General features: G+C 39.0%; 1 pseudogene; it reads left to right on the top strand.

Moving 5' to 3' along the window:
- Nucleotides 1-10,800: 10,800 nt before the first annotated feature.
- On the top strand, nt 10,801-11,954 carry LOC100071513 (mitochondrial nicotinamide adenine dinucleotide transporter SLC25A51-like; annotated as a pseudogene).
- Nucleotides 11,955-12,418: the final 464 nt, after the last annotated feature.

Below are 12,418 nucleotides of genomic sequence, written 5' to 3'. Positions count from 1 at the left end.
TCACCTTTTAGCCAGTAGTTGTCATCACCTAGACTATTTTGGAGTACACAACAAAAAGTAGGCAGATGTCAGAAAATAAAATGGTAACCCAAGTTTGAAGGTTAATGTCTAGAATGCATTTTGAAAACAAGCAAGACACCCAATACTCAAACTTGAATTCTACTGAGCTACTTTTATAACTTACAGAGCACCTTCATTTCCTCTTAACTCAGCCTTAAAGCCTACTCCCCTCCCACCTGCTTATACAGAGTTGACTACCACTGAGATTCCTGCTGAGATGTTTCTGTTTTGGGATCTGACTTGCTGCTGAGCTTGTCAATAGCTCATCTCTTACTGGGTCTTGTGTCTTCCATATCAGCCCTACCCCTGATAATTCATCAGCTTATCTGCCCTCTGATCCTCTGAAAGGATCAAGGAAGGGGGAGAGGAAGAAAGGAAAGCCCCAGCTGATGTCTATGCTCATCAATCCTGGCAAGCCCTTCTCCCTAAACATAAAATCACTTACCACTAGTGTTTCCTAAAATGAATCTCAAGGTTAATAGTTTTATTTATTTATTTTGTAAGTTTTCCAATCAAATAAATTTTGGGAACTGCTGACTTAAAATTAAATGAGTTTCTTTATTGAAGACCTTCTCTAAGCTTTTAATATGTTAAATTGCACTGTGAATCTCTTAGAGGGCGATGTAGAATACAGTGTTTCCCAAACTCGTTTTACCGCAAAGCATTTTTTTTTTCTGGGAGCATAGTTTTGAGACTGTTTTATGGAATATAACTTGTTAAAACTCATTTTGATTTTTCTCTTTTCTTTAGCTCAGTGTTTTCCAAACTTCAGTCATTCAATTATCACCATCATAATTTTTGCCAACAATTTTCTTTATATCAACTCACTTTTTTACTTAAATAAATTTATTTGAAAAGGAAATGACTGTAAATATAAAATAAGAATTACTTGCCATAAATGGAAAATAACAATGAAAATAAGTAGAATGAAGTAATATTGTTAATAAAATAAATTGAAAAATAAATAGTAGAATACAGGCAATAATATATTAAATTGATTTATAAAAATACATGATTGACAATAAGTCCTTCTTGAGAATGGAACCAATAATAATCAGATAATAATAGAAGCAATCTGGTCACTATTGCTTATTTGGCATGACTATGAGGATTCATCATTGAGAGCAGTCTGCTTTTTGTTTGATGCAGAATTTTGATTCCTCTGTGCAGACACAGGCCAAAAATTATTTAAGCACTTTCTGAGATAGAATTGGATACTAAGAACTGATTTCTTTTTAAAAACTTTTTCTTTTTGCCTGGCACTGGATTTCTTACCTTATTATTTTTTCCCTGTTTAATAAAAATTTCAAACACAGATGTAGAAAGAATATCACAATAAATATGCAAATATCCATCTCCTGGAGTCAACAAATTTTAACATTTTTTCCACATTTACTTCATTTCTTGGCTGAATTATTTTTATGTAAACTTTTATTGACATGACATTCATTAGTGCTGACCTATTTTAAAGTAAATTAATGATATGTCATCCCTAAATTTTTCAGCATGCCTCTCCAAAAATAATATTTTTCTACATAGCCACAATACCCTTATCTATCATACCTAACAAACAATTGCGATTTCTCAACATCATCTAATATTTAGCTCATATGAAAGACTTCTGTTCAAGAAAACTTTTGTTTCAAGAAGCCATTGAATGATCTCTAGATGATCTTCTTTGGAGAATGTCAAGTTATTTGGTACTATCCAGAAAGCCATGGAAAATATACTCCTTATCCATTCTCCACTGCATTTAATTTGGGGAAATACTGATGAAGTCTTTTTATAAATATTTCCAGTTTCACTTCATAACATTCAGAATATTTTCAATGGATTTTTCAGATGACTTGATAAATAAAGCATTTTACTTATACGAAGGTTTTCAATATTTGTTGGTTGATGAAACGGAGGAACAAGATTAGAGAATAGGGCCCTGGTAGTGCTGTGTCTGGTGGATAAAAATACTAAGTTACTATATGTTGGGTATTTACCATGTGTCAGGAATGAAGCTAAGCACTTTCCATCTGTTATCTTATTTCATCCTCAAACCATCCAAAGAAGTAAGTGCTATACGGTCATGCACTACATAACAACATTTCGGTCAGTGACAGACCATGTATATGACAGTGGTCTTGTAAGATTAGTACCATATAGTCTAGATGTGTAGTAAGCTACACCATTTAGGTTTATGTAACTACTGTAGGGAAGGAAGACATTTTCCTCTACCCTTCTAGGTTCTTCCGGCTAGTCTAAGAATTAAATTGAGGTGAGACAGATTAACAGAAGAAAAACAAAAGTTTAATAACACATATACATGGGAGAAACCCAGCAAAACTGAGTAACTTGCCAAAATGGCCAAAACTCTCTCCTTAAATACCATCTTCAGCTACGGACAAAAGAAGATGTTGGGGATGGGGGGAGTCAGGGACTTCAAAGGGAAGGAAGGCAATTCACGGGTAGGTGAAAAGGAGGTCATGCTTCTTTAATACAGCTGTGGCAAAACAAAATTCTCTGTGGTGGCGGCCAAAGGGCCTTTTATGCATACTGTAGCCTGGAACTTATACAGTGAGAGGTGGTCAGTTTTACCAAGGAAGAGATCCATCTTCTCTTTGCTCCACAGCGAAGAACATAAAGACTTGGGACAACGGGAACGCCTGCATGGATTTGGGGACATCTAGCAAATGAAGAAATGCCAGCTTCCTTGTTGGAAGCAGCTGCAGGAAGCAAGGAGGGAAGGAAGGAAGGAAGAAGATCCAAGGGAGAGGGGAGATAGATGTTCATACCAGGAGATGAAGGCATGCTGCAGGGAATAGTCAAGAATATTTGCACTGCTTTTCAACCCATGACCAATGTCATGGTGCTTCCAATGATGGTGGAAGTCTTGCACTTCCTCGGCCAGAGCATAACACATAAAAAGCTAATTTATTTTGGTCAAAATTCAAAACACTTGAGCCAACCTTGATGGCCTAGTGGTTAAAACTTGGTGCTCACCTTTTGGTGGCCCGGGTTTGCTTCCCAGTTGTGAAACCACACCACCCGTCCATCAGCTTCCATGCTGTGATGGCAGCTCACATAGAGGAACTAGAAAGACTTACAACTAGGATACACAGCCATGAACTGGGGCTTTATGGAGGAGAAAGAAAAAGAGGAAGATTGGCAACAGATGTTGGCTCAGGTAGAATCATTCCCTGAAACAACAATAAACCTCAAAACACTTAAAAGTGTTGCGTTCTGTTGTACCCTTATAGAATGGAATATTGCTTTTGCTTATTTTTAAGTTTTTGTTCTTGCTTATTTTAAAAATGGCTACAAATTTTTAAACACAGTCAGTGAATTATCTAATTTTATTTGATCTTCACAATGGTTACATTCGACAGATAGCATCACCTCATTTTATAGATGAGGAAACAACCTTGCAAGGTCACAGTTAGAAAGTAATGAGAATTAGATTCAATGACTCAAAAGTCTGTATTCATGACCATGATGTTACACGGCCTTCCTTTGGGATATCTGGGAAAAACCTCTTTGTGGTTTTCATTTGAGGGGGCTCTGAAGCCAAGGAAGGCTGTTAAATTACCCACAATTGTTGTCTGTTGATTAAGTAGCCGGTAGGAGGAGGAAAATCAGTGACTGCCTCTGAAAGGGCATGCGAAAGTAGAAGGAGGGTTGCTGTGACTAGGGAAGCCTACAAATGAGATGTGAGTCTGGGACGGAAATAACACTTCTGTTCATGGAGTTCAGTAGGAGAAAGACTCAAGAAAAGGCAGCCTGACCAGCACGAGCAGATGTTTAGTTGGGAGGAGGTGTCTGGAAGACCAACATTTTAATTTTAACCTAGAAGGAAAATGAGACAAGTCATGGAAGGCTCTGCTTCGTGCTCTCTCCATTTTCTTTCTTTCTTTTTAAAAAAAATTTCAGCTTTATTGAGGTATAATTGACATAGAAAATTGTAAGATATTTAAAGTGTACGCTGTTGTGATTTGCTATACGTAGATATTGTGAAAGGCTTCTCTCATCTAGTTAACTAACACATCCAGCATCCATATTTATTTTTTTCTTTTTGATGAGAACGTTGAAGTTCTCCTCTCTTAGCAAATTTCAATTATACAATACAGTGTTTTCAACTACAGTCACCATGTTTTACACTAGAGCCTCAGACCTTATTCATTTTAATAGTTGAAATTTTGTACCCTTTTACCAACCTCTCCCTATTTCTCCCACCCCCCAGCCCTTGGAAAACAATTTTCTACAAGTTTGACTTTTTTTTTAGATTCCACATACAAGTGATACCATGCAGTATTTGTCTTTCTCTGTCTGGTTTATTTCTAGCTTTATGCCCTTAAGGTCCATCCATGTTGTTGCCAATGGCAGGATTCCTTCTTTCTCATGGCTGAATAATATTCCTCCTCTCTCCATTTCAGTGGTGGCAGGAAATAAGCCTGAGGAGGAGTTTAGAACCAACTTTTGGGAGGACTTTTGATGCCCTACTAAGCATTAGAGAGAGTTATAAGTTAGAGTAGGCACAAAAACTTTTAAGGGGAATAAGAGAAACACATTTGTTTTGAATATTCCATGAAAGTTCTAATAACCTAAGTTGAAGTTGTTTAATAAATATATTTTCACTGTAATACAAAGCAGTGACATAGACTAAAGATAATTTTTTCTTTAAGTCTAAAGCTCAGGGTTTAGACAGAATTCCAACTAAATCTCAGTCCCCCTTTTTATGTCTTTGGGCAATTTCTTAATGGAAGACTTGGTTTCATAACTTTAAATGTGGTAATAGTAGTACTTAATTCTTGGAGTTTTTGTGAGAGTTAAAGAAGATCCCACGTGAAGCACTTAAGAATTTGCAAATGTTGGCTCTAAGAAAGTTTTGTGTCTTCTACCCTGTAGTCATAAGCAATCCCTCTCTTCACCACCAGATGTCAGCATATCTAAATTTCTAGGGCTGTTCCTCTGGGATTAATTCAATTCAACAAATACTTATTGAGCACTTACTATAAAGATACTCTCTTAGACAATGTTGGAGCTACAAACTGAGTAAGATGGTCCCTGATTTTAAAGAGTATAACAGAGATTGCAAGATCTGGCCAAATTGGATAGGGGGAATTGTTCTATTTGGCTGGCATGCTTTTGATTTTTATTTTAAATTGATTTAAATCTCTTTAGGGGCCAGCCCAGTGGCGTAGTGGTTAAGTTTGTGTGCTCCACTTTGGTGATCCAGGGTTCACCGTTTCAGATCCTGGGCGTGGACCTACACATTGCTCATCAAGCCATGCTGTGGCAGCATCCCACCTAGAAGAACTAGAAGGACTTACAGCTAGGATATGCAACTATGTATATGCTTTGGGGAGAAAAATAAATAAATAAATGCCTTTAGTGTGGTATACATTCAGTACTTCACACTACCACTCCCTTTTCTTGTATTATACTCAGCCCAATTATATTTGAGACGGAGACCCCTTGTCTACTAATGGGTTAAGTGAAGAATACTGCAGACTAGGAGAAACAAAATCTTAAGAGCTGAATCTGCACAAAGTGCACTGACAGGAGAAAGGTAAACCAGGGTGAAACTAATTTGGCCTATTTAATAGCCTTGCTGAGGCCTACACAGATCTATCTCTGCTATAAAATTGTTTCCTGTTCTATTCACTCAAATGCCAAAAAAGTTACAAAATAAAGAAAAAACTCAAACTGCTGATTGGTTTCTAAAACCCTCCAAATGAAAAGGCTGAATTGTGAAGTGCATTTACAGTTAAAAAACAGAGCCTCGTATGAGAGATGTGCAAAAGTAGGAATTGTTATAAGGGTCTGGACCATGATGTTGCAAGCCTCATGCTCTAGCTCTGATTTCGACAGCTGCAGGGGAGAGATTTTACCTTAAGGGTGAGAAAATCTCAGCAGTGGAAGGGAAACAGATTTTATAAATGGGGAAACTGAGTGAATAAATAACGGATTGACTTGTTCCGGGTCCTACAGATTGTGGAAAATGGCCATACAGAAACAAAACCCCTGGTTGCCCAACTTTTTGTTTCTCTTTTCACACTATATGATGGAAACAAATAATATTTTAGGGTTGAATAATTCAGATTCTTGGTCTCTATGACCTATAGTTACCAATAATTCTCACTTCATTTCCTTCTGAGACATGTTTTTGGATCTTGAAATTCTGCAGAAGTGTGTGTACTGAAGATTTAACTTCCACTAGCACTGAGGTTGTATATCCACAGGAAAAGTGAAATAAAACTTCACCTTGCTGCTTGAGCAATTCAGAGAAAAATAAAAATATTCTGCTACTGAAGGGAAGAAAAGTGTGTACAAAATTGATTTTCGACATTGATTCACCCTATTGGGTCTTTGCCCAGTTCCTCTCTTTTCTTTATATAAGTGGAGCCAAGAGTCATGAAGATAAATCAGGATCAAGTTCAAATGATATGACTCAATTCAGAGATTTCATCTCTTGAGAGAAAGCTGGAGAATAAACAAGTCCATTCTCTAAGCTGCTCTTGGAGTAGGCTCCAATTCAATCTTGCAGTCTTCCAAAACCACCTACATCACAGCACAAAGTGTGGAAGCCTTGAGTTATCTTTAGAGCATTCACCACTCTTTAAAGTTTGTTCCTGGTTCGTTCAATCTTTAAACAAATAATTGCTGGTGTCAAGGGTGTGCTTTTGGGCGAAGATGAACAGGATGAGAACGTTATTCTTAAGGAGCTGATGAGATACTGAAAGATGGAGGATAAAATAAGCATAGGCATTTCTATCATACCAAGAAGACCATAAAAATGGAAGAAATCAGTCATAAATAATATTGAGGGAATCAGAGAAATCTTCAAAAAAGAGACTGCATTGGTGTTGGGTCTTGAAGGATAGATAAGATTTCTATAAGCCTCGACTCATACCAGTCTCACCACTTAGAATGGTCACCCTACGTTTTAGTTGATGACAAGTAGTGAATGAAAACTTATTTTATTAAGTACTACTTGAAAGCCTATCATGCTCAGTGGAAAACTCTATACATCCCTTACAGCTCATCTGAGCCTAATCTGAGCCTTATATGAGCATCTCAGCAAAGATTCTTTTCTTGTTTGCTTTTCTGGTCTTAATTCATGCTGATTATTTAGCATGAATCACATACCACAGCTGTGTATATTTATGTATATGTTCCATTTATCTACTTGACTGATAAACTCCTTCACGGCAGGTATGGCTTTGTATGTATTTTAATTCAGCCCAGCGCTTAGTACAGAGCAGGACTTTAAAAAGAATTTATCGAATAAAATGAGCTAGGTAATTTTCAAAACTGCACTTTTTGTATGTGTGTAGAAATAGTCTATATCTATGTCAATCACCTCTGTCTTCTTCATGACAGAACTACCACCATGATCAAGCTACCACAAGTCACATTTTAGATGCTTGAAAAATAAAACGATCAGATGAAGATCTTGAAGTTCCCTATTCTCTGTAATGTCTCCTGGGCACAGCCTAGTCTATTCTAGTATCTAGTTTTTCTGGAAATGGTTTTGAACTTTATGTGAAACTATTTTGTAAAGACAATGAAGCGTAACCTTTGTAGAAAATTATATAAAGACAAAGATATATAACTTTGAACTCATGGGGTTTCAATTTTTTCTCACAGTGTATGTATGTTAGCTCATAATATTTTTTTTTTCTTTTGGTGAGGAAGATTCCCCCTGAGCTAACATCCCTTGCCAATTTTCTTCCTTTTTTTTTGCCTTGAGAGAGACTAGCCCTGAGCTAACATCAGTGCCAGTCTTTCCTCCACTTTGTATGTGGGACGTCTCCACAACATGGCCAATGAGTGGAGTAGGTCCGCACCCAGGATCTGAACCTGTGCATCTAGGCTACTGAAGCCCAGGTGGTGGAACTTTAACCAGCAGGCCATGGGGCTGGCCCCTTCATAACATTTTTTAAAATCAGAAAGCTTCAGAGATTGAAAAATGAAAGAGTTTGTACAGAAGACTGATCAGGGGCTGAAATAATAGAGCGCCTCATCATTTTCTACACTTACCTATCAGTTCAAGACTTTCTTTTTGTTATAAAAATTTACTGAGGTTAATAGGCTCGCATTAGCCTTGTTGCCCAATCTGCCAGAGGTTTAAAGTCAGAATCTGAAGGATGCATATGACATACATTATTGAGTCTGTCTGAATTGTCTCTACATACAGACTCACTATGAAAATAAGACAGCTTCAGAAGCTCAGCTTGATTGGTCCAGAATCCAATGGGATACCTTTAAGCATTCTGAATAATAAAAGCTAACAAAACTTAGAATGTATGTTGTTATTTTTCATGCTCAAGAACCTTAAGAGGTAGGTTCTTTTGTTATCACACAAATGAGAAAATTGAAGCCCAGAAAGTTTCTGTACGTTGCCCAAGGTCACTCAGTTGGTGAGCAGTAGAGTAATGATTTGAACCCAGGCAGTCTAACTCTGCCAGTCCTGGTGGTCTAGTGATTAAGATTCAGTGCCCTCCTCACCACAGCTTGGGTCATTTCCAGGTCATGGAACCACACTACCCATCTGTTGGTTGTCACACTGTGCTGGCTGTGTGTTACTGTCATACTGAAAGCTATGCCACTGGTATTTCAAATACCAGCAGGGTCACCTATGGTGGACAGGTTTCAGTGGAGCTTCTAGACTAAGATAGACTAGGAAGAAGGACCTGGCCACCCACTTCCAAAAACATTGGCCGTGAAACCCCTATGAATAGCAGTGGAGCATTGTCTGATATAGCCTTGCAAGTTGAGAGGATGGCGCAAGACTGAGGCAGAGTTCCTCTCTGCCTTACACGGGGTCACTAGGAGTTGGAACCAACTTCACAACACTAACAACAAAAGTCTAACTCTATGCCCACAATATTAATCACCAAGTTATTTTGCCTTTGTAGGAATTTCACCTCCCAATTTTATGTGACCTCTGAGAAAATAGACTGACCACAGAAATAGATGTCCATTCTAGGTTCTAGATTTTCCTAGAAGTTGGTTCTTGAACCTTAAGTGCTACATAAATATTCTCTGAATGAATGAATGGCCTGTCCCTAGGCAGAACCCTCCTTTATTAAACTCTTCATTGAAACTTTCAGTAATCCTCAGTTGGATTCAGGATTGAATAGTCAATGGAGATTAAGAGAATATTCTCCCTTCTACTCAAATGCTGTCTAGAAAAGAAAAGCATTTGAATCTGAGTATTAGCAGGGTATTTCCTATGCACTCTAGTACATTTAGACATTGCTATTAATGTTCCTCAATATACTGTCATTTTAAGAGCTACTAAGTCGTGATTATATAGCAAATTACTTGCTATCTTTCCCTTTTCCATCAACAATGCCAATGCATAATTAAACCATGTGCTCTGAGGAAAAGACACTTTTGATTACAGAGGTAAAAGCAAGATATTGTCTCAAGAAAAGAGCACAGAAACCAATTTAAATACCAAGTTAATGTCAGTATATTAATGCCAGTATATACTTTGGCAAAGGAATCTAACTTGAATAATTTGTTTTCATAGAGCTTTTTAATTTATTAATAGAGTGCTGTTGAAGTCTAAGATATGGTTCTCAGCCATAAGATCTTAACATATTATATAAGATAATTATAAAAATTAATAATCATTTGACTATTTAGATGTAGCAGTTAAAAGAGTGAGAAAAATCTCTTATAAGAGTTCAGAAAGATAATATATTAGATACCTTAATATGATTTTTACAATTTTCTTTTTTTTTTTTGCTATAGATAAGACACAGACATTTTCAATGTGCATCAGGCATAGGATGAGTGATGCAAATTAATCTAAATCCCCTGGAAGTCATTTTGGCAGTAGTTTCTTTGGCATTGTCCCATTTCATAAATAAATGCATCCTATTATATTTATTTACATTTATCCACAGGCTAGTAGAGAAAACCTATTTAACAAATATCAGGCTAAACTCTGCCTGATAATTTGGCAGGGTACGTCTCCCAGGGCAAGGAAGCTTTGAGCTATAAACATGAGGCACAGAGAAACTAAACACACGCAAAACACCATCTACCACTCTGTTGGCTTGGCTGTATTCTACAGATCATGGGCTGGAGGGAGAATTTCAAGAATTTCCCCATTTTCCTTCCTCCACTGCTTCTTACACTGAGAACTTAGGGCAATATTACTTTTCTTTGTGAGCCAATTTACCCCTGGAAATGAAGTGATTGTTCACCAGGAAAAGAGCCAAGTATTCTCTAACCTCATCCCAAATGGCAGAGGAATGCCAGAGCGCTCTGGCAGCATCTTCCAGTCTTCTCTGGTCCAAGGCATGACAAGAGAAAATGAATCTTGAATGAAGGAAAAATACTTTTGAAGGAACCCTCACAGCTTGGGGCCCTCTTCTTTGACCTTAAAAATTCAATTTCTCCTTAGAGTGAATTTTAATGATATAGAAAATTAGAATTAAAGTGAGCACCCCTCGGGGGGTCATCCTACTGGACCCTGGGGTCTAGGAAAGGCAGTTCTCCCAGGGGCAGGCCTGAGCCTTCTGTTACAGTACTTGCAACACGTGTCGCAACATGTTGAACTTCCAACATTTGGAGCCTGTCCAGTATCCCTTCCACCGAGAAGGGTCTCGTCCTTCAATGGAATACATTTTCAGGGTCCCGGTTCTTGGCTTCATGTACTCATTTTAAGGAGTTTTGAATTTTACTTTTCAATGGACGTCTGCCGTTCGTAATTAAAAACATAAACAGGCGCCTGCGCGGGCGCTGCTCCCCGGCTCGGGCGCTCGCCGACCTGCGGGCGGGCGGCTGCCGGGCGTGGGGCCGGGCGCCTGCGGCGATGGAAATCTGTTTACCACAACTGACTCCAGAAGAGAGAACCTGACAGACCAGTAACATGGAAGAAATTGAGAAAGTTATCAAAAAGCTGCCATCTCCCAAAACACCAGGCTCACGTGGTGTTACAGGTTAAAAAAGATCCTTCATGAGGAAGAAAGATCTTAACCAACATGGATTCTGAAGCTCATGAAAAGAGGCCGCCACTCCTAACATCTTTGAAACAAGACATAGCACCTCATATTGCACACGTTGGTGGAATGAAGCATTGCTTGTGTGGCTGCTGTGCAGCCTTCAACAATATAGCCATCACCTTCCCCATTCAGAAGGTCCTCTTCCGGCGGCAGCTGTATGGGATCGGGACGCGGGACGCAGTCCTTCAGCCGAGGAGGGATGGATTTCGAAACTTATACCGCGGAATCCTTCCCCCCTCGATGCAGAAGGCGACCACGCTGGCACTGATGTTTGGGCTCTGTGAGGATTTATCTTGCCTTCTCCATAAGCATGTCAGTACCCCGGAGTTTGCAACCCGTAGCATGGCAGCGGTACTGGCAGGGACAACAGAAGCGATCTTCACTCCACTGGAAAGAGTTCAGACATTGCTTCAAGACCACAAGCATCATGACAAATTTAGAAACACCTAGCACGCGTTCAAGGCGCTGAAATGCCATGGGATGAGAGAGTATTATCGAGGCTTGGTGCCCATTCTTTTCCGTAATGGTTTCAGCAATGTCCTTTTTTTTGACCTTCGAGGGCCCATCAAGGAGCATCTGCCGACGCCACAACTCACAGTGCTCATCTGGTCAACGATTTTATCTGTGGAGGCCTGTTGGGGGCTGTGCTGGGAATCTTGTTTTTTCCAGTTAATGTCGTAAAAACTCGCATTCAGTCTCAGATTGGTGGGGAGTTTCAGTCTTTCCCCAAGGTTTTCCAAAAAATCTGGCTAGAACGGGACAGGAAACTGACAGATCTTTTCAGAGGTGCCCATCTGAGTTACCATCAGTCCCTCATCTCTTGGGGCATAATCAATGCGACTTATGAGTTCTTGTTAAAGATTATATGAAAGAAGTCAGTTAAGTGCCATTTATCACTTGAATAGACCTCTAAGAAGAATGCGGTTTGGCCTCATTCCTAATTGGCCAGGACGAGTTGGTGTCGTCAGTCCAGGGCACAAGGAATTATGAGCACGCTGTTTCCCTTAAGCACCAACGAATCAGAATAAAAGGTTTCAGTAGGAGAAGTTGAGGGATTTGTTTTGTTTTATTGTTATCTGAGAACTTGAGACTCATTGCCTGGTTAATAGCTGTCCATCTGATGGCTTTTGACAAGGAAACTAATAGCCAAGATTTTATTTTCTTCTTCAAAAGTCTTTAAACCTTCTGTATTGAAACGTAAGTGGCCATGAGCAGCCAGAGGAAAGGCGTTTGGGGCCCGCTGAATTCTCAGGCTGACCCCCATTACTCCGTTTTCGTCCTCCTCCGCCCTCAGGTGAGCTGCAGAGTAGGCTTGATTCACCTGGAGTGTGTGTATGGTAGGACGG

Source organism: Equus caballus, chromosome 1, assembly GCF_041296265.1.
Source record: "Equus caballus isolate H_3958 breed thoroughbred chromosome 1, TB-T2T, whole genome shotgun sequence".
In the NCBI taxonomy this organism is placed as follows: domain Eukaryota; kingdom Metazoa; phylum Chordata; class Mammalia; order Perissodactyla; family Equidae; genus Equus; species Equus caballus.
This window is presented reverse-complemented; position numbering and strand designations above follow the sequence as displayed.